General features: G+C 35.5%; 1 protein-coding gene across 1 annotated transcript in view; it reads left to right on the plus strand.

The window, feature by feature from the left end:
• The first annotated feature begins 12,422 nt into the window (after positions 1–12,422).
• The window catches only part of LOC120623468 (arrestin homolog), a 121,713-nt gene continuing 108,148 nt past the window's right edge, over positions 12,423–25,987 (plus strand). The window contains exon 1 of the mRNA XM_039889503.1: positions 12,423–12,533. The gene's annotated coding sequence lies outside the window, so the exon portion shown is untranslated. The remainder of the gene's footprint in view (positions 12,534–25,987) is intronic.

Raw genomic sequence — 25,987 nt, forward strand, 5'->3', positions numbered from 1 at the left:
TTACTTTGGGGCTAGATGGCGATATGTGTATTGTCGTAGTATATTTATTATTATTATTATTATTATTTATCAATTTAGCGAATTTGCCAGATGATTGATAACCGACCTCTCGAGTCTAATTCCACGGCCGGATAGCCAGGAGAAACTTGGTTGGTAACACTCCTTAGCCTTGAATGAATCTTCAATTGTTTTAACCCCTGTTTCTGTTTTTATGTATTGTTCAAAATGAGTAAAACTAAATAAAGGTTACTTTCATTTCCATTCACTGGTTAACGATTTTGTGTCTTAAATAAGCTGCCATAAGTATTTACTATTTAAAGTATTTACTGCCTGCATTAATATTATATTTTTGATTTTTCTAATGGATTTAAGATTATTGTATAAAAAAAAATCTTTTCATGATAGGAAGATAAAGACAAAATAGTTAACCGGTTTTGGTTCTTTTGTATAAATGTTTGTTTAACGAACTCGTAAACTTGTGGCAAGAAGACAAATTAGGTTAGATGAATTGCATAGTGAAAATCGATTCAATAAGTTCAAAGTTTATAGCATATTGAAAAATCCTATTATAATATTAAGGATTACTTAAACGATAAAAAAGCTTGGATGTGAATTGCTCTAGCTTCATAGCTTAATATAAATTTACTGTGAGATGGTGATACCCAAAAAAAAAATTTACCCGGCTAAGTTTGTTGTGGGCTCTTCTTAGACCAGGGCGCGTTTGGAACCCTCGTAACTTTAGGTTTAAGTTGGCGAACGAAGATATCAACATCCCCTTACAATTATGTAAACATAATATATGAACGCTTCATAAGTGCCTCTGACAGGCCTAAATTAATAAAGAAATTTTGAATTTGATTGGTAAAAGGAATGTAAATCTTCTGTCATTAACCGTTACTTACATGGGGACTGCTTTGATGATCGTTAGTGAAAACAGTTTTAGCAACAGCATCAGTTTCCTTATAGTATCTACTATAGTAAAAAAAAAATTGGAAAATCCAAAAGTGCACGACTCATAATGCTCATTTAATTAATCAAATATTGAAAAAAAAAAAAAAAGAAAAAAAAAAAAATTAAAACAGCTGTAATAGGAAAGTGATGCACAGGCGCCCCTGGTGGAATAAAATGTACATAATATCTATAGATATAGATATATCACCATCCATGTTAATTTTACATGGATAAATATAGATATACAGTCTTGCAGTTTTCGTTTTTTATTAATTGCAATTAAACTACACTGAATTAATTAAGCATTCAGTGACCTACAATCGTCGATTAGAATTAAAAAAAAAAAAATAACTCAAATAATGGATTTTTTCACAAGTTAGTGTTTTCGAGTTTCACACATGACGGACAGGAAATTTTTTTGACCTATTTTGGTGTTTTTTCCAATTCTATTGCAGTAAATCAATTTTTTAAAAGTATGGAATTAATCTCAATTAAATTATCTCGACAATAGTATGCAAAATATCTTGATTCCGAGAACTAACAAGGTTATAATAATAAAAATAGCCGCCGAAATGAGGCGAAAAAAATTTTTTTTTTTTAAAAAAGAGGCGGAAGACGTCAAACTTCGTAATGTGAATGCTCACATGAAATGATGAAAGTATGACGGGGTAGAATTTGATTTGCAGTGCAATCACATTGTTTCTTTGAGACAAACTTTTTAACATTGCTTACAATTCACAATTGATCGCATCTTTTAATTATCGGTTTCGGGTGGAGAAATTTATTTAAAGATCTGGTAGACGGGACCTGTGTCACACACAAGCTTAAAAAAATCAATCATCAATGGAAGCGTTAAACATTTAACGCAAGCTAAGTCACATTAGAAGTTTCACTTCAAATACGACAATACTTTTGTCCTATGACATAATATATTAGGTATCATAAGTATCCTTATATGCGATGGGCTTCTAATTTGAGACTATGCAAACCAGTCGATTGTGATGGTTACACTGAATACGACCAAGTCTGTAGAGTAACAAAACAGGTTACCGGCCTTGGAGTTCCAAATTTGGCCTATACCTACCTTTGTACTCTCATCATTATTGACCCACTAGCTGCCGCCCACTTTCATCGTCCGCGTTTATGAAGTTTTCTATAAATCCTGTAGGAATATAATGACGTTACGTAGGATAATAATTAGCCTATGTTACTCTCCCTCCTTCAAACTAACTCTATGCTTAAAATCATGTTGATTGGTTGCTTAGTTAAAGCGTGAAGGAACGACAAACAAACATAAAATACACTGTCGCATTTGTAATATTAAGTAAGGATTACCGGTGAACTACTGGGCACGGTCTCCTCCCAGAAAATGAAGAGCGTAGGCCGTAAGTAGGCCAAGTGTGGATTGGTAAACCTTTGAGAACATTCTGTAAAACTTATAAACACGCAGGTCTTCTCATGATGTTTTCCTTTACTATTAAAGCAAGTGATTTATTTTCGCTTAGTTAGATGGCTGACTCTTTTGTGTCTAATAAAGTTTAAATTTATTTATTTTAGTACTAACTAGTAACTACTATTAGCGATTAAAAGTTACACGCTTACTTAATTCCTATCGTTCTACAATACGGCGATTTTTTTTTTTCGCTCTTTGTAAACACTTAAGGTTATGGTTGCATGCATAACCGCACCGAGGATAAAACTGTGCGGTTTTTTCAGTGCTTATTTTTTTTTTTTTTATTTAAACTAACAATTTTGATGTGTATGTTTTATTTGGTAAATAAATAAATAAAAATAAAATCGTAAATTAAAGACACACTATAAATCCTAAAATGTTAAGGTGATCGGGGATGGCCCCGAAAGGGAAGTCGAAGTTTTAGCTACAAGGCTATCAGCAGTCTACCTTTTTACTTTAGAGAGTTCTTATAAAATTTGCTATATTAATTATTGTAGTTAAATTAATAAGCAGTTTCGTTTTTGAAATTGTTTGCTATTTAATTAAAATAGGCGCATGTTGAATTTTTTTTTGCTCTCATCTAAAGTTTAAAATTCAGTCACCGAAATGACAAATTTTCAAATTGACACTTTATAAAAATAGAAAAATAAAAGCCTGTGATTACCTACTCTAGGGGCAAGCTCAAGAGGCCGATAGAACGTTTTAAAAATAGTAGCAAAATTTGCTATTTAATTAAACTAGGCGCATGTTGCATTTTTTTTCTCTCATCTAAAATTCAGTCACCGAAATGGAGTTGACGAAAATTTCAAAATTAACACTATAAAAATAAAACAAGTTGTTGTGCACGGCTAAGCAAATACCTCATTTCACACAAGATTCAGATATTAGCGTTTCACAGTGCTCCAGTGCAGGTTGGCGGTATTTAACGATCTTTTCAAATAACATGTCAGTGCTAATAACCAGAATCGACGGCTTATCGTGTTCTACAAGGTAAGTGGACAATGATTTCAAAATATAAAGATCCTTTATTTTTATTTTTTGCTATTTTTTTATAATTTCAGTCCTCATTGATATGTTTTGGTGTACCGTGTACTCTATATGTTAATTCCTTTGTGTTTTTTTATTTATTTATACTCTTTATTTGTACACCACTCAGAAAAACGAGGCACTAAAAAACAAACACATGAAGAATGAAGCAGGATACAAAAGGCGCTAAGTAGCAATCTCTGCCAGGCAACCTTAGGATTAGGAAAACTAAAAAGAAAACGAATAGGTGGGATACACTATTTAGTACATACATACGAATATCTACATACTAATACATAATCCAGACTACACAAATACAAAAATGCTATTGATAAATATAAAAAAGTAAATATACTAATACATATCTTAATATACCATAAATACTTAAATATGAGTTTGAGTAGATAAATAAATAAAAATAGTCTTCTTTACTGAGCGAGATAATGAGCCTTAACAGCATTTAATTAATAAATTATTTGTGTTGTTGTTTTCCCAAATAAAAATATTTATTTATTATTTATTTATTTCATTTGAATGTATCCCTCATCAGAGCCTGACCTGGTAACAAAAGAATAACCTCGAGAGTATTTCCTATCTAACAATGAAATAATTTTAAAATTCTGTCTCCAAGATGTCTATGAAATAACAAAAAAAACAACCGGAGGTTGTGAGGATTAAAAAAATATATAAGGCGTAGTATTTCCTGATAAACACCTGCATTTACTTCTAATCGTATTAAATTTTAAATTTAATTCATTAGGTTATTTTTTTTTTTTTTATTTTATGTATTAATAAAAATTATAAATAAATTGTAAATAAAAAAAAAAATAGGTTTATTTAAAAAAAAAAAAAAAAAAAAAAAAAAAAAAAATTCGTTAGGTTATTGATATTGATACATTTTATATTAGTCAATAGTTCTTTCGGTTGTTTGGGACATACATTGGCGTATAATATATACTACACAACAAACAGTCATTTATCTCCCTCTTATTTAAGGGATGGAATTTTAAGTAGATTCTTTATGTTTCTTTCTTTTATTTTATGTATTTAAATGTATATTTTATATTTATATTTTACGTATATTATTTAAATTATCTATTTATTTGTATCTTTACATTTTGGTATTTATGTATATGTATCAACACTCTTGGCACTATCCCGTTCTCTTGCTGTAAGTCCTATATACAAATGTTGCCTGTAAGAGATAGCTTGCAGCAATAAGGCCGCCTTTGGATGTCTACATTGGGTACTGTATACTCCTTACTGTTTCTTTTCCTGTGTGTTATACGTGCAATAAAGTGTTTCTTCTTCTTCTAAAATGAGAGTATAGTAGCTAGCAACTAGCACTAAATGTACCTATTTCGTATCCTTTTGTCGTGATCATCGATCGTATACGTTTATATTAAGGCAGTTATTAACGTTCAGGGGTATTTAGGTATAATACAGAGGGGACTGTAAGTGACATCAACAGTATTTCAATCTGAAGCTCTCAAAAATATGAATAGGAACTAGTTAATTACTAGGTATTTGCTCTATAAATGTACAAGTCAATAATTTAATTTAAGTATAAATCTCTTTTGTATTTACATTATAATTAAGTTGTTTGTAAAAATTGATTTAATACGCAATAATTGACCGAGCGAGCGAAGCGTCTTAGTTTCAAGTATGTCAAAATTTGCTTTTCTCTGCCGTTAGTTTAGTGAGTTCTCAACGAGGCTCAGACTTACCCAATCGTAACTGTCACTCGTTGGGAATTTTTGTCTTACAGTCACACTGCCTCACGATTAACAGGTGTGACTCGATGGGAAACGAAAACACCTAACGTGTCAAACTTATTTGTATGCATGGGTGATGACGATAGGTAAATTAAACGGGTTACTTCCCAAATCCCCATCGACATTCGAGAATACAAAGGTATTGTCAAATGTCGATATGTGCTTTTATATCGGAGCTATTAGTAATCAGTGGGATCAGTGATGGTCAGTCTATATTCAGGGGTCAGGGTCAGGGTATACAGGATTTACGAAAGTTGTAGCAAACAGAGGGCTATTGGATATCACTATCTTAGTAACTCTAATGTTGTTGGTTGTTGTTCATCGAAACGCATTTAATTTAAGGTGGTCTAAAAACTGGTGAGTTAGGTCAATAAGGATTTTCAGCGTGATGTGCAGAACTTAGGGAACTATATTGTCGTAAAATAGTAAATACTTGATAGGCTAGGCTCACCAAAACTAGTACATTAAATTTACTTGTAGGTAATCATACTCATACACTTATGATCAAATGAATAAATTTAATTTATTAACACTACGACAATACACACATCTAATGAATATTTTTATGAATAATATATAAATAAATAGCAATATACATATAAACAGCCAGACACTGAAAAACATTCAAGCGCATCACACAAACATTTTCCAGTAGTGGGAATCGAACCCACGGCCTTGGACTCAGCCTTGGTCAATAAGTGACATTGGTCGTTTAATCTATTACATATAATTCCAGTGCCACGATGTTTGTCCGGCCCGAACTACGAAATTACTTAACCGATTATAACTCTCTTTTTTAATGTGTGTTTTGCTATTACTTAAGAGATAGAATAGTTTATATCTCTATTCCTAATTATTTGTTAAGTGCCTGATAATTTAACGAAATACAACAACACGCGTGGCTTGTTAGTAAATTATATATATAACCTTATACTATCTTATTAGTTTATATGAATATGCTGCCGCGGTTTTTTTTTAGCTCTTTTATGGGGGAAATACTAATATATATGATTTTATCGAAACTTCTACCGTTTACGCAGCGAACGTAGCAGAAGCTCTCAAAAGGCAAAAAAACCCGATTTTGAAACAAATATATATATGGGTATATAGAAGAATGCTGAGAATTTTATGGTAAGAGCATGTAAGGATGACCACAGTATTACAGAGGCTAGGCAAGAATCTGGAAATACTTTAAAAAATTAAACAAAGAAAGTTAGAGTATTTCGGTCATATTATGACAAAAAATAAATATGACCTCCTTCAGCTCATTATTCAGGGGACCTGGCCGAAGAAGAACGTCGTGGCTAAAAAAAAATATTTACGCCTATGGTTCGGGAAAAGTACCTAAGATCGTTGGTCCGTGCAGCTGCGTCCAAAGTACAGATAACCTTAATTAATTAATTTATTTATTAGCTTTTCAAGGGAAACAAACAGTACTATTATATACACATAAGAGTAATGCAGTATTTTTATATCACATAAACCAACGAAGTTTCCAAGAAGAAGAAGATGATGCATAGCCTATATAAACAGGCCATCGAACACTAAAGGAATTTCAAATCCTGTTCAAGTTCCTGAGATCATAGTGTTCGAGTAAATAAACGAACAAACTCATCAGCTTTATGTTTTAGTATAAGGCAAACTTACATAAATTTCATATAATGCTCGTAATTTTATATTGTATCTTTTCAGATGAGTTGAGTAGAGACAGGTGTACATTTTTCCAACTCTACTGCTTTAATTTGGATGATGTGTCGGGTATCGATACCGACAGCGAAAAAAACATACTCTTTTTTTTTAATTATTATTTAGCTTGTGTCCTGATTTGCTTGCCCATTTTATTTCATAGATTTGCTTGCCCGGTAACAAAATGGCCTATGGCTATGACACAGATCAGTTTTATTAATCCCTATCCCTATCACAATAATCTTTTGTCTGGTGGGACGCTTTTCCGTAGCTAGTTACCACCCTACCGTCAAAGACGTGCTAAGCGATTTAGTGTTCCGTTACCACGTAGAAACCGATTAGGGATCCAGGGAGTATTTTTTTTAAAACTGGGAATGGTTTGATGGAAAGTGAAGACGTGGCCTAAGATGGGACGCACTTGCCTAGAAGATGCCTATTCACTCTTGTTTTAAAGATACCCAGGTTGTAAAAATTAGGAAACACAGAACTCTGAAGGGCGGTCCATTCCCCAGCCACGCGTATAAAAAAAGAAGATGCAAATCGCTTCGTGCGAGTTTTTGCGATATCAACAACATAGGGGTGAAAACGACGTAACACGTAACGACTTAACGAAGTAATTGAAAAATATACAATGTCCTTAGTTCGCGTGTTGTCCTTGTGCTTGTATGTCCTTTAATATATTATCTTTATAATTTTTTTTTGCAGACCGTATTAACAAACCATTAAAAGCGTGTCATAGCTCGCTTTTCGTGAAACACATAATATCTGGTTCGCTTCGGGGTAAATGGGTTTAATTTAGCGAGTGCCTACAATACAACCTTTTCATAACGTACCTTGCTTCATACTAATTTTATTATCTGTTTTTTACAGCAATAACACAATCGTCGTCATCGGCAGCCTCTCAACGTCCCACTGCTGAGTATAGACCTCTTCTCTCATATAACGAGTGAAGGAGTGACGGTTTTAGAGAATAGACCCACCACGTTGCGCCGATGCAAGTTCTTCTTCTACTTTAGGTGCCTCTCCAACTAGTGATCACTACGTGGTCGCTATACCGCGGACACGTACGAAGCGCTTCGCATCTTCGTTTCTGATCTGCACCGCTAGGATCTGGAATGCACATCCAGCTTCCATTTTCCCCAGTGCCTACAATATGAGTGCCTTCAAATCAAGAGTCAATAGGCATCTTCTGGGCAAGCGCGCTCCACCTCAGGCTGCATCATCGCTTACCATCAGGTGGGATTGCAGTCAAGCGCTCGTCTATAAACATTAAATAACATATAAAAAAAAAAAAAGTGAAGGTTGGCCGTCAGTTTTTGATAATTTCCCTTTTCTCTCGCGAGGCTAAATAGCTGGGCGGCACTCGCGATTCCAGTCCACTCTCGAATGTTGCGCAACCAAGACTTCCTCTTGCGACCGATGCGTCTCTTTCCATTGCCCGTCATTATCAGTTGCAGTAGCTTGTATCTGTCATTTTTTTTTTTTTTTTTTTTTTTTTTAATATTAATAGCGGGCAAACGAGCAAGTAGGTCACCGGATGATAAGCGATCACCGCCGCCCATAAACATCTGCAACACCAGAGAAGCCACCGATGCGTTGCCAACTTTCAAGGAATTTGTTTATCCGCCCCTTGTATAACCCTAGATTGTATTTTTGAGGAAACACATCAGATGGGAGATTGTTCCATAATTTGCAAGTGCGCGGTAGAAATGATCTGGTGGTTTCGAACAGTAGAAGAATGCCAGGCATCCATATGATGAGGGTGGAATTTATTTCTAAGGCGTGAGGTGCGGTCAGAGAACAGGGAAGGAGGTATCAAGGCAAACAACTCTTCGGAACACTCTCCATTATAGAGTCTATGCCGAAGCACATGTCCTAGATAAGCAACTTTTTTCTTAAATGCGGGTTGGATAACATTTATAGCTGGGCTAAAGGCCTTTCCCAACGGGAGTTTTTTTTTTGTTTATTTGGTTTACCGCAAGCAATAAATAGTGTTAAACTAGCTTACAACTACACAAACAAGATGGAAGTGGATCCAGTGTAGGCAAAATATAAAATAGGCAATGCATTAAACTTCATTTTGGCCATCAAAACTATTTTAAAGATGTAGTACACATCAGCATTTTATGCTACCATAAAAAGCTAACATTAACTAATTATATAACACTAGCTGTTGCCCGCGAATTCCTCTTCAATTTGGGAATTTATAATATCTGAATTTTCTCTGTCGTCTGGTCTGGTGGGAGGCTTTGGCCGTGGCTAGTTACCACCCCACCGACAAAAACGTGCCGCTAAGCGATTCATTTCGGTGCGATGTCGCGTAGAAACCGATTAGCGGTATGACTACCATACTCCCTAACAGGTTAGCCCGCTAAAATCTTAGACTGCATCATCACTTACCAACAGGTGAGATAGCAACCAAGGGCCAACGTTGAGGGTGACGGGTTGTGGGTGGATACGTAAGACAGATGACCAGGTGTGGTAGCGCATGTAGTACAAAACTATGTTCAGCAGTGTTGTAAGCAGGCTGAAATGACGATGAATGATAAAATTGCGCATGCCGTGATCCGAAACCGGGACTTCCATTTATAAGACTACAATGCTCACCATTGCACCTCGAAGGACGTTATTACAACGAACAACATAAACCGCAGTTTTGGATACCATCCGTCATTTTTGCGGAATCAAACCGTGTTTCTTTATTTTCTCCGTGTCACTGATGGAACGGAAATAGTCTTAGAGTTTAAAAAAAAAGATTATATGAAACGTACCTAAAAGATGGATCGATTCTATTTCGCCTTCCGCTGTTGCTATCCGCGAGTTTCTGATCAAATAGACTCAAAGGTTCGAAAGTTTGAAAGGTTTCAAAGCCTTTTGAATTTTCAGTTGTAACTTCTTCAGTGGTATTAAAATATATTTTATATAACGTTCGTGCTAGGTTTGGATCCAGATATAAATAAATAAATATACTACGACAATACACACAGCGCCAAGGTTGAGGGTAGGTACTATGATAGCTGGTGAATGTTTTTATGAATATTATACACATAAATACTTGTAATATACAGATAAACACCCAGACACTGAAAAACAAATGTAAACCATCAAAATCCTCTACTGTTCACTGGTCCGTAGTCAACTATGTACTAAATATGGAATCCTGCGTATCACATTTATATCAATAAAATAGAAAGTATTCAAAAGAAATTTATCAGATTCCTTAAGCACAAATTTCACCTTCCTAAAACTTCCTACGAAATATCATGTTCGGATTTATACCTTGTACCCCTTCATACACGTAGAAACATTGTCGATGTTTGTCTCTTACTTAATATTGTTAGAAGGTCAATAGATAGTCCGGAATTACTTACTAAGTTAGATTTATTTGTACCCTCGCGATTACCTAGGCATAAAAAGATTCTGCACGTACCCTTAACTAAAACTAAGAATAGATTTAATTACTTTATAATCCGTGTCTCTCGCCTTCTTAATTCTGTTTACAATGACCCCGAAATTGACTTATTTTATGGTAATAGGAACAGTGTACGTCACAACTTAGTAGACTGTTGCATGCTAGGTAAACTAAACACTTTGTTATAGTTTGCTGCGTTATTGCTGGGTTCTATCCGGTACCCTTGTTTATATAAGACTTATCTGTGGAAGCCTGTTATTAGTTTTAAGTCAACCAATTTGTTAACTATTTAGTATCTACAACTGTTGGTTTTCCAATTAAAGAAAAAATAAAAATAAAATAAAACAATGAACACACAAACATTTTCTGGTTGTGGGAATCGAACCCACGGCCATGGAAACAGAAAGCAGGGGCGCTCCCCACTGCGCCAACCGGTTGTCATTATACATTCTAGATCCCATTTCTATATATTTAATCTTATTTTTCGGATCAGAACCATTCTTAATCCACGGCGTTTACCTGCTTGCATTCCGAGGCACGGAGATAGACAGTGTGAATTTCGCAACTCCGAGCTGATACTGACAATTTTATAACAGAAAAAAAACCTAGCAATATTTGGTTCGACTGCTCTTCGGTACTCAGGACCTTGTGATCTGGAGTGGAACAACAAATAGGTAACTAAGAGACCCGAATGGATTCGTAACTAGTCGGACAAACTCCGACGAAATTTACGTGAGTTCAGTCGTTATAACGTGTTTAAAACGAAATTTACTCGCTACAGTTTAAATAACAAAGAGGTTTTTTCGGTAGAGCAGTGGTTGCGAATGATAAATTACTTTTATAATATACATAATGATAGTTTCAGAACTAGAAGCGGGTGCAGCTAATGTTAACAAAGTGTCCCTTGTCGACATAGATTATGAAAGATCGACTAAGATTTAGCTTGTTGTTACGTGTACTATTATTATCCATAAAGATGTCTCGTCTTATTTGGTGGGAGGTTACTGTGGCTAGTCATCACCCTACCGACATAGACGGGCAGCCTGGTAGCGTTCCGGTACGATGCTGCGTAGAAGCCGAATTGGCGGTATGTGTTTAATATTACTGCTATACCCCCTAACCAGTGGGTTTCAAACAGAGTAGGCCAAAGATGGAAGATAGCATAAAATTGAAAAATTCTCCCTCTATACAAGTTGTATGAAATTTTAGGGTAGGCAGTGCATTTGTGCACATATGAAGTGCACGTTACTGCTCCTAACAGTCCGCTGCTATCTTGGATTGCATCATTATTTACCACCAGTACTGGGGGTGGGGGCTACGGCCCGCTAAAAAAGCGGGTGCATTTGACGAATCTGCTCAAAGTCTTAAGCGCCGTAAATACTACGTTATTTGCAATGACAACGTTTTTGCGGCGCTTGCATTCGAGATTCTGGGCCAATGGTCTTCAGACACGAAATATGTTATGAATATCATGTCCCAAAAATTGGTCGTGACGTCTGGTGACCCAAGAGCTGGCGCCTATTTAGCCCAACGGCTGAAAGGTTCAATAGCGCCAGCATTTTGGGTACAATGCCCATAAGTGAACAGTTAAACTGCATATATTATAATATTCAAGTTTATTCATACTTAACCATAATGCTTGTTAATTTATTACTTAAACGCACATAACTCCAGAAAGTTACAGGTGCATGCATTCTAACTCGTTCTAGAAAGGGAGGGCGAAATCCTAACTACTATTGCTAAGCTATTTACCGCTTATAATAAACAAAACGCAAACTAAACAAACGTAATCTCATGAAACGAGAAGTCAACAATGGAGCACCCGCATTCAGGCTTTCAAGTTATCAAAGTTTCATACCACAAATCAAGTATAGAATTCATATATTGGACATAGTATATTTGTTGATACTTGTTGCACGTACAGTGTACACAGAAGTTTCAGACTTCAGTCGGGCCTTCAGTCGCATTTCGTCGGTCGAAGTGAACGCGCGTGTTTCACCGCCGCACTGAAAAAAAAACATGCGGAACATTTTCGACGTGAATGACTATTGATTTGATTACCGAAAAAAAATTGCGGTTTCGCAAATTACATAAGAGGTGTTTTAATTTTTTTTTTCGGAAAACTTTAGTGAAAAGTTTTTTTTTTCGTACGTGAAGGATTAGCCTTTCAGTGTTGGATCTGTGACAGTGTGGTGGGATCTGAACAACGTTACAAGTTTTGAAAACAGAGGTATGTACATACCAAGTTGATTAAGATTTTTTTTCTGGCAGCGTAAATATGCAACTTGAAAAACGTATTTTTTGAATTTGTTAATATATAATTATGCGTTATTTTCAACTCGATGCGGTTATGTATTAAAAGTGCTCCGAAGATTTGAATTACTCTTTTCAAGACGAAGTCCCATTAAAATTCTTATAACTTTGGTCAAACTTGCATCAACAAAAGAAAAACTTATTTCTTTGAACAAATTATTATTATACGGGCGGCAAAAAAGCGAGCCGAGAAGTGAGTTTTCACTAACAAGGAAAAAGTAAAAATTCTTCTTAAAGTTATTAAACCAGAATAAAGTAAAACGAAATAATTTAATTTCTAAAGTCGGCATAATAATGAAAGAAACGAACAATCACCCGGTCTTTTTTTTTTTTTGCAAGAATTTTTGTTATAGCTTTTACAAATTATATTTACGAAAGTGTTTAATTGATATTTTTAAATAGCCGCCAGATTTCTCAGGCGGGCAATGTTACTGTAACACTGCAATGGTTATTACTGTTTTATCAGAGGTAGGTATTATCGGACAAGCTACATGCAGGTATAGGCTTGGATTTAGGGATAACTTAGATACCTATATCTTTTCTTAAAATACATATTAATGGTTTATTTTTAAAATCCACAGGATTGTACAGGCTGGTCATATTTCTGTTTTACATTGTAACATTTATTACTACTGGTAACCATTATGGACATGCGGGCAAAAGGCTTCGATTCAAATCGAATTATGGCTGTACTCTCCTTAATTTAAACTAGTCGGAATATTGTATTTGTAAAGGGTTTAAGATCCTTTGATCGTTATGATGCTATATGCTATATTAAAACAGTGTATCGGTTATGATTATTACGTCATAGTGACAGTCGCAATTGTTATTATTGGCTGAATATTTAGGTATCTCGTTCAAAATTGCGTATTTAAACCAATAGTGGCATAGCGTCAGAAAGCAGCAACTCACATTATTGCGGTCAATCTACTACGATAAACCTTCTCAGGTAAGCTAATAGCCCGCTACGAGACGAGTCCCAGGCAAAGCATTATCCGGTGCTGTTAACTTTGACTTCTTGGTACGAGTAAAAAAAAGGACGACCAAACCTTTTTTACTTTAAATCACGTACTTAGTTTTATTTCAGGGCTCCGAGGTCTGTATTTTAAAAATCTCATTACAATCGGTCCTGTAGCTTTAGTTCGGGAAAGTTTAACATAGAAAAAGTTAAAACACGATTTCAGCAGCGCTTTTGTGGTTACAACCTTAAAACGTGATATTTAAAATCGGTCGTTCTATTTAGTTGGATAGGTTTTAGAGAAGTCTGGTTTCGGCTCAAGTTTGGATAAGGTCACCGCAGCTCAAACAGCGCAACCGACTTAATGTACACCAATCAGCCTCATCACAACTCTCTCATCACACCACCCTTATCACATCACACTTATCACATCACACTTATAACATCGCGCTTATAATAACACCCACACCCGTGTTATAATTACACTGGTATGATGAACTGCAATGGAGTTACCAACATGATTTATGATCGCGGAAATAATTTAACGAGCTTCGAAATAATGGGAATCGCCATACAACATTATAACAAAACCCCACCTCCAACTTAAGCCGGGACCACATTCGAGTATTATGTTGGGTCGTTATGATACGGAACTCAAAAGCCTGTACTATTATGTCTGGCTTTATATTAAGGAATTAAAAAAAACTAAACCGACTCACATATATGTACTAAGTTGTAACCGTGTTTCCCAAACTACGAGACTAATTGCGAGTAATTTTCTATTGTTTGTAAGAGAGTTCCGTCAATTATCTCCAAAGAATAACGTCGCCGTTACCTGTTACAACGTTATTAGATGGAAGCAGACGTTACTTTGCGGAATTCCATGATATATTATTATAATTACTGAGAATCTGTATAGTCCAATTTCTAATTTCTTAATCTTCAGACCAAATGCGTAGAGAGTACTTTGCCGTAGCAGATCTACGGCAAAGTACTCTCTACGTACGTTTTGCTCCGACACCGGAGGGTCGATCATCGGCAGAGGAAATTTGGGATTTTATAATTTCTAAATTTTCTTTTGTCTTCTCTGCTGGGAAAAGACGTGTCCCCAAGCGATATAGCGTTAACGTACGATGTCGAAGTCATAGAAACTGACTTGGGATAAAGGTTTAATATACCGTACCGTAAAAGTTCAGCGCGGTAAGATTGCAGTCGAGTACTAACTTGTAGTATTGGAATAAAAAAATATGGCTGTTGTCGGCTAACGAATCACGAAACGCTGAGGCAATGATGTTGACCATCATTTCCAACCGATGGACGTCAAATTAATGAATTATAACAATAGGTCCCTGTTGTGTATCCGGCTTTAATATTTTCGCATTAACTTGTAATTTAGCATGCAAATCGCGTTTGTCGAGTAATTTTTATTCTCTTGGGTGCAATCCATACCTAAATAAGTAATGCTGGGTTCACATACGTGTACCTTTAATAACGGTACGTGTTCATATACAATTGCGGGACTGACAATTTTAGCATTGTCTAAGTGGTGAATTCTCTATTTTTCTATTTCTTTACGAGCAGTCTCACAAGCCTTTACGCAAGCGTATATGACCATAGATTGTGCCCAAGAACTATTCGATATTCATAAACCAAGTGTTTTTTTTTGAAGTTAAATTAAAAACGCACAAAACTCCGAAAAGTTAGCGGTGTGTGCCCCGAACTCGACCCCGCGAAATGGAGGTTGAAGCCAGGCTATTGTTACGTTATATAATATCAGGCCAAAATATTAGACATAAAATAAATGGATTTTGAATTTGAACAATTTTAGACCACTTTGGGTGTAACTAAAATATACCGAACATTGTTGTAACGGATTGTTATTCACGTTTACTTGGCAAACATTTGCGGTAATCGGATATGGGCGGTTATTACCTACCGCTCGAAATATTTGTACGCTGCCGATTGGTTTCGACAGCCATAATAGCCTTTTGAATAAATTTAAATCGAGTTTAAAAGTAATTTGTGTATAGGTATAAACAAAAATATTATCCTATTAGGAATTCAAGATATCTGAGATCAGCTCTGAAGCCGAAAATAGGTAAATAGATAGATATTACCCTTTGCCATAAACTATATTTTTTATAGTAAAAATTACGGTAATACTTTGTACATACTATGTGTACTTTTTGCGTGAACAAAAAGCGCGAAACGCACGTGTCTAAGTCGAATCATCGTCTCTTAGTCGCTTCCCATGAGTTATATGTATACTGTTTATATAGATTTAGTTCTCACTTGTATCAGCAGACCTCAAAGACTTTCGTGTTTTTTTTATTCTCATAGCATAGAATAAAAAAAACACGTGCTACCAGCTTTAGCTTTTATTCCAAAAATGTTCAAGAATATGTCTATTATTCTGACTGAAATTAATGTATTAAATTTAACGCGTTAATACTTCATGCGAACCTTGTTTTAATTAATGGCGATATAAAAACTCCTTTGTCCTGTTCGCACGGATGGACTTATGCCCAATAATTAATTAAAAATTTAATGAAGCCTCCACACAATGTTACCTACTTACCTACCATAAAACATAAACTTGATTAATTACTTTTACCAAGCTTCCAGAGTTACTTTAGGACTTCACTTTCGGGGGGCTGAGTTCGAATCCAAGCACGCACCTCTAACTTTTCTAAGTTATCTGCGTTTTAAGTGATTAAAATATCACTTGCTTCAACGGTGAAGGAAAACATCGTGAGGTTTTCTCACATGCCTGAGAGTTCTACGTAATGTTCTCTAAGGTATGTGGAGTCCACCAATCCACACTGGGCCAGCGTGGTGGACTACGGCCTTAACCCTTTCTCATTGTGGGGGGAGACCAGTGCCCTGTAGTGGGCCGTTAATGATACATGATATGGACCTCCTTTACGTGTCCGTCAGACCAGACTTATGCCGGGCATGTGAGAGTATGTATAATGTGACTGGCAAATACAAATTTGGTTATGAAAATCCTTGCCGTGGCATGGCGCACAGTGTAACTGGACGGCTTTTACATACTACTAGCTGGGTAGTAATTTTCTACATTTCACCTACTTAAAAAGCAGAATAGTATTCATTTGTTCCTTATTAGTTTTTTAACAAAGTCTGTTTATTTTTTGTGAAAATTTTTTATTCCTCACTTTTTAGTGGATAGGTTTGCAATCATCCAAGTTATAATAGCAAAATTAAATGTATTTTCTTAACAATTATTCATTGTAAAGTCAACATCTCCTGAGGATGCTCGGGTTTCGGGGCGAAACGTGTAAAGAGGGTACCGAAGATCAGTTTGGTGTGGAGTATAAGGATTGAAGAAATTATAAATTACACCATACACGTCATTATTGCGGAGTATTGCAAATTAAGCTTAATTTTCATATTATGATCCAATATGTCTTGTTTGCTTTACAAAATATTGTTTCGAGAAGTTTTTATTTATTTATTTTTTATTTATACACTTTATGTGTACACCACAAATAGTAAAAAAGAACAATGGACACAACAAAAATAAACTTAAAACGTTGGATACAAAGGGCGGCCTTATCGCTTCGTAGCGATCTCTTCCAGGCAACATTAGGATTAGGAAAACCATTAACTCTTTTATTCTGATGAGCATGTAACGTTGCGTACCTACCATATACCTACTATCATAATCGAAACGCAACCCGTGTTATACTTTTTACTGCGTAGTTGCATCGACCCTCTGCGGTCATCATCATCAGTTCCACTTGACCAAATGGTAATTTTCGAATGAAAACGCACAGTTTACTTTGAACAATTCTCAAATCGCTATAGAATATACTTATCCAGGATCCCTTCAATAGATCTTACCCGGATTAATATATAGCGTTTGAAAAAAGAAAACAATTTTTTAAATCGGTTGATAAATGACAAAGATTTGAAGTAAAAAACCTAAAAAAAAGAGGAAACCGAATTGATGAGATTTGACATCCTTCTTTTTTCTAAACCGGTTAATAAGTACCACGTTCCAGGTTATGCCCAGTTTAAAGCTCAGTTTATTCCGAGAAAGTCAGCTATGGTTAAGAAAATTCCAATATGCGTCTCGCTTAACACCAAGGTATATGCGTATATGCTAAGTTAAATAGATACTCTTTGGTGAATCCTACACTTTTATTACTCCTTTGGGTCTGTCTCAGGTAGGGGTTTATTCGAAGCCATACAACTCGTATAAGTTCCCATAAACGCCTACGTCTACGTTCAGTTACGTTCTAATCATGTTTATTGTTTGATACATGCCTGTACCCCTAGTACATAGTTACCGTTATAGAATAAGCATCTCCTTACCATTTACAGTTATAGTGAGTTTTGATATTAAAACTTTAGGGTTTGTTAGTTTTCTACAATTTTTTTTTTACAATGACATTTGCATTTCGCCTAAGAGGTCCGTGCGTATATGTGTGAAACCTTTTCCTGGACAACTGGGGTTGCAATGCGAATTTATTGTAACATATCTTCGTATCGCTTTTTGACCGATACTAGACTTTTAGGTTATAATATACGCCAATCTCCACTAGATGGCGCCTAATGTCCTTAGTCATCATCTAAGAGTTTCGCGTCACCTTCATTAGGCATTCCATTTAAGCGTTTCTTACGTTAAGTGAAAACAGGCATTAGTGTATATTATTGATCGAAGAATATAGGCTACGAAAGCGTTCACATTTTTTTAGTAAAAAGAAGGGAACTTTGCAAAGTTTTATTTAATATTAACAAACATTTGTAGTTTTCGGCTTTTTATATAATAAAATAACCAATGTCCTATAATAAAACTTAATGAAATCTAAAACTTCTTCGAAAACTGGTATAGTGCCTAAAATTGACCTTTAAATTTTTATTTTCACAAGTCTTAAAAGCAAGTGGCGAAGAATGTAGATATAAACAGGAATCTGCCATGAATTTAATTTTTAAAAACTATTGAAACTCGTACTTGAGGTTTCCGTACATCAAAGCAATTTGTCGTCCTAGAGAAGAAAATGAAATTTGTGCGTTCATAAAAGATAAGTAAACGTATGGGAGAAGGTAAAAGTCGAGATTGTACGTACTAAATCTTATTTGTATGTAAATGTACAGAGCTCACCTTTGAGTAAAGCCTTTCTGGCACGTGACTTGAATTCATGTGTATCTAATGGAAATGAATTATATTTTCGTAATTAATTACTTTCTACGAGTATCCATGCGTACAGCATCATAATCTTCGGAAGAGTTGTTTACATTATTATCACCATCCCTGTTCTCTGACCTAATTTCAAATGTTATCTCCAGTGCCGTCTGGATGCCTGGTACTTTTGTACATTATAACATGTAATTTCTACCATAAGCTAGCAAATTGAGCGTCAATCTCCCAGCTACAGTTTTTCCTTAAAGCTTCGTTTAGGACTAGTGCCCCCCCCCCCCCCCCCCCTCTTTTAATTTATAATTCGACTAAAATTGAGCTCTGGATATATCACTGGTCGTATGTGATGATGCAGTCTAAGATAGAGGCCGGCTAATTTATAGGTACAGCGTTTATATAAAATCATAGTGCCCATTGCGTTCTACGCGGCGTCATGCTGGTAACTGCAGAGACCGAAAAAGTAGTATACCGCCAATCGATTTAGCGTTCTTGTACGTTGCCGCGTAAAAACTAATTATATGTATGTGTTTAATACAACTGCCTAAACCCTAAGGTTAGCCCGCTACCGTCTTATCATCGTCATCACATATCAGGTCGGGATTCTAGTCATAGTCGTATAACGTATTAGAAGTACACTTATCAACATGTTTGTAACAAAAACTTGTATTCCATATTGTAGACAACATAGTCGTACGACTTTTACGTCCTGTTAATAAACCATTTGTTAGATTGATCTAACAACCCGAATAAAACCCGAGTTTGAACGTTTTATTCAAACTCCAACGCTCTACTGCTAAGCGCATCCCAAAATTTTTGTTCATTATTAATGAACAATTATGTTTAAACGATGTTAAAGATCAGGAAAAAGATGTAAGGCAAATAATATTAAAAAAAAAACCTCTGAGCAGATTTCTTAGAAAATACGAAGTAAATTTTCTTGTAAATTGCGTTAAGTATGATGTCAGTTGAACGGGCGTAAACCTGGCTAAAGGCCAGAATACGTTTTATTTCTCTACGGATTTGCACATTATCAAATGATACGGCATCTGACCTTTAAGAACATGTAATGCAGACTATTCTCCAAAAGGTTATTCAGATTTTTTGATGTGAAACAGAGGGTAACCTGGCGGAGGGTAAACCTGATTTTTGGCGTGGCGACACCGCAAAGTAACGCCTGCTTCTATCCAATACCAACGACGTATCTCCACATTTCTAATCTCTCTCTCTTTCTTTCTTTGATCACGAAGATCTGAGCTCTCTTCATGGCCATTTGAGTATCTCTAAACCTTCTTATGAGACAAATAGTAAGTGACCATGAGTCGTCACAAAAAGTCATTTGTTGACGTTGTGTGTTGTTGTGTGACGTTGAATGTTATTTGTATATACTTAGTTATGGTTTTATAAGGTTATAAGGACTTCCTGTTTTAATGTTAGCTGCTAACTGTTTCAGAATCTTTAATAGATATTTCATATTGTAGGAATAGATAAAGTTTTGCATGTAATTGTTTATAATTATGTATTAAAGCACCTTTGTGATATCAAACCCACACTCGTGTTTAAATCTATACTTAAAATAAACCTGTAAGAGGAAGATTTCTGTACATTTAATCTATTTTGATTGGGGGATGCTTCGATACAGAGTCCAAAACAGATTTTAATTTAATTTTTGTTTGTCTGTATGTCTCTCCGGGCATCACGTGAAAACTACTGAACGGATTTAAATAAAATTCGGTTTAAAGGTAGCTGATATTTCGGGTCAACATATAAGATACTTTGTATCCCGATAAACAATAAGTTTCCTCCGGGAAATGGGATGAAATTTTTTATAAATTTTACTTCATAGATCCTTTAAATTTGAACCGATTTTAATAGTTCTTTATTTATTTGAAAGTGTATACTATTAAGCATGTATTGTAAACTTTTATGAAGATCTAATAAATATTGTCGGAGATAAAGGACATAACTCTTCGTAAATAACAGCAAGTCGCAAGGCTTCGAACGCATGCGTAGGATGGTTCCTACTAATATTATAAATTCGAAAGTTTGAGAGGGATGGATGTATGTATATATATATTAACTAAAATAATGACAACTTACTAGCTCAGTATACCACGTAAAATAATAGTAGATCAGATCTATTCTAGCTTCTCGATTGACTCATGCGCGAAAGAAGTCGCGAGGTTCGGCTAGTATCTTCATAATATCTTCATAATATGAATACAACAGCATAAATAACTAATTTACTTACGTACATTATTAATTAAACCCAATAACTCGTCACCCAATCCAGCACCTTGGGACCATGGGTTCTTGGATCATATACTCATCTGCTCATGATGATGTAGATACTTTGAGCTTTGATTAAAGTCTGAGGCTATCTAATAGGCCCATAGCTGGCGACCATGTATCGAATCCGAAAGTCATCGTATAATAAGTTAACTTGCGTAAATTGTGAGCATGTAACTTAATCCAAACAAATCCTTAGCCCAAGTTAGCAAATTTTAATGACCCATCTAATAAAAGCCCAGTATCTCAATCTCAAAGCCGCCACGTAACTATGTTACTCGTATCTCGTTACTGAAGAACTCAAGTCTACAACTTTTGAGAGCGGTAAAGTTATAATCTGTCTTCTTGGAGGCTCTTTCAAACTCATGCAAAGCAAAAGCGGATTACGGCCCCTTTTCTCTGTAATAAAACCTTCGTTGTGTGATGGATGTTGTGACGGGCTGGTCTAAAATTTCGATTCATTATTATTGATTTCTTTTGAAGCCTAACTGCGCAGTGGGCAGAGACCCTGCTTTTTGAGTGCAAAAATTGCAAGATTCACGCATGTCGCAAGCTTGTTGTGAGATACGTAATCACCCTGTCCGTTTTCGGACCCCGCAACACCATTTTGACATCGTCTGTGAAACTAGTTTGGGGATTTCTACCTACCTATGAGAATTCAAAAAAATGCATATAACATATTTTACTAATTTACGTTTGGAATATGAAAAGTACATAAAATAAAGTAAACGAATACCAATTCTTATAAAAACATACTGATATATATCTGATACATTCAGAAATAATGAGCCAAGTTTATAAAATCGCCTTTTAATCACTTTCCAAGTAATAAAACGATAATTTACTTTTTTATTGGAAAGTTAGCCTTTAAGAATTAACTTTTATTATTACTCGCGGTTGCCTGCGATTTTAACCGCTTTTAATTTGTAATAAATAAGTTTTTTCTTATTTTTATACCACCCACAGGGTGATTTTTTTTTATGCTATTGACGATGCAGTCTAAAATGGTAGTGTGCTAACCTGTGAGGGTGTATGTCGTCCCCTTTAATCTGTTTCTACGCGACATCGAACCGGAACACTAAATCGCGTAGAGATACATCTTTGTCGGTAGGGTACTAACTAGGCACGCCCATAAACCCGGGACTTCCTACTGAAATTCACAAGGATCACCGATGCGCCAAGAGATTCATACAACTCCCATAGACCCCTTTAGAATGAGAATATATTTGAATTAAAAGTAGTCTGAAGTAACATAACCTAATTGAAAATTTCTCTAGATGGTTCTGAAAGCTGCGCTATAGTCGGTTTTGCCTACTCATAAATTAGCCTCATCACATTAAAATCAGCCAGCTGTTTCGAATAATAGTTCTCCTCACAAACAGATGAATAGAGAAAAGGTTTGAAACTTAACCTTAGTTTTATGCTATAATTGAAAAATACATATTTTGTCCTTAATAAGCGGTTGTTATAATCACAGTATAGTGATAATATACGGTTCTCTCGTCTGATTATGACTCTCCGCAGAACATAATAGAGCTTTAGCAGAGCTCGTCCGGGGAAGTACTATAACCATGCTTTTTTCAGATGCAAAGCAATATTGCTGTGTTCCAGTCCGAAGGGCAATCATAGGCACATTGGACTTAATACCTGCTACTTAGATTGTTAATAAGTAAATGAATAAATAACTATACTACGACAATACACACATCGCCATCTAGCCCCAATGTAAACGTAGCTTGGGTTATGGGTACTGAGAAGAATATTTTTATGAATAACTAGCTGTACCCTGCCGTCGCTGTGGCACATTGTGATTGAATGGTTAAGAAAAATAGATAAAAAAATCCTTGATTCGTATTACATCTCATGCTAAAATTTCAGCTCGATCGGTGCAGATCATTTCGAGTTTTTGAAGCGTACACAAACCAACATAACATTTTTATTTATATAGATATACATAAATATTTATATTATACAGATATTATTCCAGTTCCTTATCCTTGGCTGGAACTTAGCTAACACACGATCGTCGTCTTGATCGTAACGTAAAATAAAAGGACGACCTAATAACATGATTTTATAACTCCATACACATTTGACAGATACTCCAGCATAACGTATTTCAACTTGAAAAGTAGTGTTGCCCAAATGCAAGAACAAGACGAGACTTAGCCAGTCTTGGTCTTGGTCTTGCGCCAATACACCTGGTCTTGGTCTTGGTCTTGGTCTTGCGCTCCCAGTCTTGGTCTTGGTCTTGGTCTTGCAGCAAGAGTCTTGCAAGTCTTGCAATAACCTATTAGTCTATTACTATTTATTAAAGTTTACTTTAAATCTTAGAAAAACGTATTAGAATTGGAACATTGTGAGCTTGAATTAACATAGCCATAGTAAAGATCAAGCAGATTAATAAATAACTGAAGATTTGATAAGAAATTCGAAAAATCAACTGACCTATATGTCGTTTTCCATGGAAGTAACTGTTTCTTAATAAACATTTATGATTTATAAGCTTACATTTGCTAAAACAACTTGTAAAAACTTAAGAAATATAATGACTAAATGTACAATAATAGTACCTAAGTAATTAGTTTAAAACCATATAAGTAATCAATATTATAATTACTTACTAGAATGAATTATTATGACATCTACTACCTATCCTCACCATTTTATCCTAATCATAATACTACTTGCGTGATCAGTATAATGTATTCATTTTCATTCTAAGCACTCTGAAACTTATTTATTCTTTGGAACACCTGTAGGTACTCTTAAAATTCGAAATTATTTTGCATGAATAGTGTCAAATGTTATGATTTCGGCGCGGCGGCAACGATTGTTTTAGATTTCAAAAGAAGCCGCCGGCGCGTGTATCATAACCATGTACTTCCGAAAAGCGGCAAATTTCTTTGAGAAGTAAGTACAAAACCTTTGATGCCGCATTATCAAAGTGCCGATGGTTAAAACATAACTATGCATGCACTCAGTTTGATTTTAATAGATATATTTTTATTCGCTATGTTTATGTTATTAGTCGTAATGCGCATAGGTCCAGTTTTTCATATTCTTTGATTTAGTTTTTTGCGTCTCATAGAATTCCTAAGCGTACCTACCTACCTATACACCGAACTGTTACACCTAACTACTCCGTGAAATAGCGCTAAGTCCTAGCTGCAAGACGCAAGAGTCTTGCAGGCTATGTCTTGTTCTTGCTCAAGTCTTGCACGGTCAGTCTTGGTCTTGGTCTTGCTAAAAATACGCGGTCTTGTTCTTGGTCTTGGTCTTGCAAAAACGCAAGAACAAGACCAAGACTGCAAGACCAAGACTGAATTTGGGCAACACTATTGAAAAGTAACACAGAAATAGGCCGTATTTCTTTTATGCCAATCCCTTAAACCTGAGAGTGGCTTCGAATGAAAGAAACCGTTACATAGTTATAGGGCTGCGCTTTGTGCTAGATTCAATACAGTTTTTTTTCAATCTGTAGCCTTAGTAGAAGATTTTCTCGCACTCAATCGAGGAGCCGTTTTCGAGCAGGGAAATACTTGAACATTGGAGTAAAATGGATCTTATTTGTTAGCGTTAGCGTTTGTGTTAATTCTTTAGCTCGGACTTTTGTTTTGAGTCATCAAGGAACCCTAACAATTTCGTCAGAATGTCTAGAAACCACTCTAAGTCTTGTACTAGAAAGCTGACGTTTTATTACTATTAGTGATAAGGTCGCCTTTTGCTGGAATATTATGTCTATTTTATCCTTTACTCTTGATCAGTTACCTACATAAAATACATGAAAGAGCTACTTTCAGTTGACCAATTTTGCATTGATGTAAATAAGTACTAAGTTTTAAGTCGATCATTCCATTGGCTGATTATTGTGAACTAGGTCACTGTAAAATGGAGATCGAAAGAGAGCCCCGGAAACATAAGAATTACAGTAGATAATAATAATCAAAGTGGACCGGTGATAGCTTAATGGGTATGATTTCAACTTCCCTTTCGTGGGGCCGAGGCAGTGGCGTGCACTTCATACATGCACAAAAGCACTGCCTACCTTAAAATTTAAATATAATTCGTAAAGGAGGAAGATTTTTGGTATTTTATGCTTAGTTTGTCAATTATTACTATGATAAATAACATGTATATATAGAAACAACAAAAACAACAAAATATTCCACAAAAAAAATATGCTTCGATTTAATTAGATACACAAATAATGTCTCTATTGTTCGACTTGTTAAGGTGAGCGAGAGATAATGATTCGGATCGATGCCGATACGTCAATGTCAATCAGGCAGTTCCGTTTTATCACGCTAATTTTGTCCGAGCGTCCGTCGATGATGCGATGCGGTCATCGTAACGTTTTAAACTACCTACCTCTAAATTCTGATCCATTTCTACGCGACTTCGAACTGGAACGCCTAAAAGCTTTTAGGCACGTCTTTGACACCCACCAGATCAGACTGCAGAACATTTAGAAATTATTAGAACCTAAATTGCCCCTTTCGGGAATCGAACCCGGAACCGTCAACTTATATATTCGAAGCACGATTGGCATAGAGGCCAGCGACCCTGCTTTCTGAGTCCAAGGCCGTGGGTTCGATTCCCACAACCGGAAAATGTTTGTGTGATGAACAGGAATGTTTTTCAGTGTCTATTATTCTTATGTATATTATTCATAAAAAAAAATATTCATCAGTCATCTTAGCACCTATAACACAAGCAACGCTTACTTTGGGGCTAGATGGCGATGTGTGTATTGTCGTAGGATATTTACATATTTATTTATTAGGGTCATTGATGGACAAAGCTCTTTTATAGGGATTCCAAATACTGAGTTTCTTGCTGGCTTCTTTTCGGTAGAAATCGCTATCCGAACCGATAATAGGGTTACTATAATATAAATGATAAATTTAAATGAGCAGCGCATATCGCAATATAAAATTAAGTCATTCCTAATCAATGCACC

Source organism: Pararge aegeria, chromosome 4 (assembly GCF_905163445.1).
Source record: "Pararge aegeria chromosome 4, ilParAegt1.1, whole genome shotgun sequence".
In the NCBI taxonomy this organism is placed as follows: Eukaryota; Metazoa; Arthropoda; class Insecta; order Lepidoptera; family Nymphalidae; genus Pararge; species Pararge aegeria.